We start from the raw sequence: 2,850 nt of genomic DNA, 5'->3' as shown, positions 1-2,850 counted from the left end.
AAAACCCTAAAGATTCCATAAGAACACTACTAGAAACAATAAGCAAATACAGTAAAGTTTCTGGGTAGAAAATCAATGTTCAAAAATCCATAATATTCCTATACTCTAATAATGAAGTGCCAGAAAAAGAAGTGGAAAAAATAATTCCTTTTACAATTGCAACAAAAAGAATAAAATACCTAGGAATAAATCTAACGAAACATGTGAAGGACTTATGTAATGAAAACTACAAGACCCAATTAAAAAACATCGAAGAAGATACAAAGATATGGGAAGATAATCCGTGTTCTTGGATTGGAAGAATCGACATAGTTAAAATGACCATATTATCTAAAGCATTATACAGATTTAATGCAATCCCCAACAAAATCCCATCAGCTTTTTTAAACAATAGAATAAATAAAATGCATAGAAGAAAACATAGCAACTCAACTCAAGGACCTTGAACTTAAAGAGGACTTTATGAATTTGATCTTGAAAGCAAGGGAAATAAAAGCTAAAATAAATGAATGAGACTACATCAAACTAAAAAGCTTCTGCTCAGCAAAAGAAATTGTCAACAAGGTAAAGAGACAACCATCTGAATGGGAAAATATATTTGCAAGCAACGCCTCCGATAAGGGCCTAATATCCAAAATATATGAAGAACTCATACAACTCAATAACAACAAAAAAGCAAATGATCCAATCAAAAAATGAGCAGAGGACCTCAACAGACACTTCATAGAGGATATACAAATGTCAACAAATATTTGAAAAGATGCTCAGCATCGCTAGCTATTAGGGAAATGCAAATCAAAACTACAATGAGATACCATCTCACATCTGTTAGAATAGCTATAATCAGCAGGATAAGTAATAATAAATGTTGGAGAGGATGAGGAGAAAAAGGAGCCCTCATACACTGCTGGTGGAACTGCAAATTGATACAGCCACTATGGAAAACAGTATGGAGGTGCCTCAAAAAACTAAGAATGTATCCACCATATGATCCAGCAATCCCTCTACTGGGTATTTACCCCAAAGACTTGAAAACTCATCCGAAAAGATATCTGCACACCAATGTTTATAGTAGCTTTATTCACAGTGGTCAGGACATAGAAGCAACCAGAGTGTCCTACGATAAATGATTGACTAAAGAAGCTGTGGTATATATATATAATGGAGTATTACTCAGCCTTAAGAAGAGATGAAATACTGCCATTTGTGACAACATGGTTGGACCTCAAGATAATCATGCTAAGCGAAATAAGCCAGACAGAAAAAGTTGAAAACCACATGATATCACTTATACGTGGCATATAAACCTAAAAGCAACAAATGAACAGGACAAACAAACAGAGACATGGACATGGACTATAGACTAGTGGTTATCAGAGGGTAGCGGGTGAGGGAGGAGAGGGGAGGTAGACAGGGTAAAGGCATCAAATATGTGGTGACAGAAAGAAATCTAACTACAGGAGGTGAACACACAGTGTAAATATATATATGCCTTACTGTTAAAGTGTACAGCTGAAACTTATTGGATTTCATTAACCAATGTCAACATAATAAATAAATTAATTAATTTTTAAAAAATGTAATTTTCTTTCAATAGTCAATAGATTGTCATAATAATAGTGGTATAGATTTAATTGGTGTTTTTCTTGTATCTTTAACTAAGACTGAATATTTATAGTTATATGAGATTAAGTTTAGGTGTAAAATAATAAAATGATTCAATAAGGTATCTGAAGAAAATGAGCTGATGAAAGATTAGGCTTGTTAGATAGTCTCTGAGAAGTTGCCAAGGAACATAGCCATTTTTTCCAGTTACTTAACTTAATAGAGGTTGACTCTGAAAATTCTGAGAAAAACAACTCAGAAATCTCATAGCCATGTTTAAAGAAGAAACAAGTTTATTTACAGATGCCCAAAATTTACTGTTGACCCAACACAGTGTATTCAGTCACTGACTATGCTGTGACTGTGCTTCTCTTTGGTGTTCTAACTCCTTTGACCTGTCCCACAACCAATTTCTTTCCTTCTCATGGTTTCTCTTACTCATGGCTTCTTATGCTTCAGGACAGGAGAACCTATCCCAAGGCTTCTCCTCACCAGTTTCTTTCTCTGTTGTTTGGCTTCTGACATCTCTGCTACCTGATGATTTTCTCTGTAATTTACCTTAAAATCTCTAGGAGATCGTCTAATTGTTTGGCCTATCAACATCCAGTACAGTGCATCACTGTTCGATTTCTCTCACAAAACTTCTTACAGATTGCTTTCTCCAGATAGCTGCCTTTGGGATAGCTACCCAGCTACAATCTACTCAGCTGTGACCAGAGTGATGCAGTCTCATGATAACAAACACTGCAATCTGTATGAAAGAAGTTCTTAAGAGGGGATATAAATGACAGACACTTTAAATGGCATATCCAATATCACCATTTCATAGGAATGCTTTAGAAGGCATTTCTGTTTTATATGAGTGGTTACATAAGATCTTCTCTATAGTTCTTTCCAATACTAGTATTCTGTTATATTACAGCATAACTTTAAGCCATTATTTTTTCTTCATATTGATAAACTAAATCTTAAGTCTTTTGAAACTAACAGGACGACTGGCACCATATTTAATACAGATCATAATTGAACATAATATTACTTTTTCCAATAGAAGCCTCAAATCCAAATAATTTTTTAACAAGTGAGACAAAAAAGAGAAATGATAATAAGATGTATACATATACAGACACAAGAATCTATTTTACGTGTTCCACCGTGGCACTTACTTGCTGAATTTAAGCAAGTCTCGATCTCTCTGTGACTCAGTTTTCTCATTTAAATAATGGAGAGGCTATCGCCTAAATT

Source organism: Pteropus vampyrus, unplaced genomic scaffold (assembly GCF_000151845.1).
Source record: "Pteropus vampyrus isolate Shadow unplaced genomic scaffold, Pvam_2.0 Scaffold2, whole genome shotgun sequence".
NCBI classification, from domain to species: Eukaryota; Metazoa; Chordata; class Mammalia; order Chiroptera; family Pteropodidae; genus Pteropus; species Pteropus vampyrus.
This window is presented reverse-complemented; position numbering follows the sequence as displayed.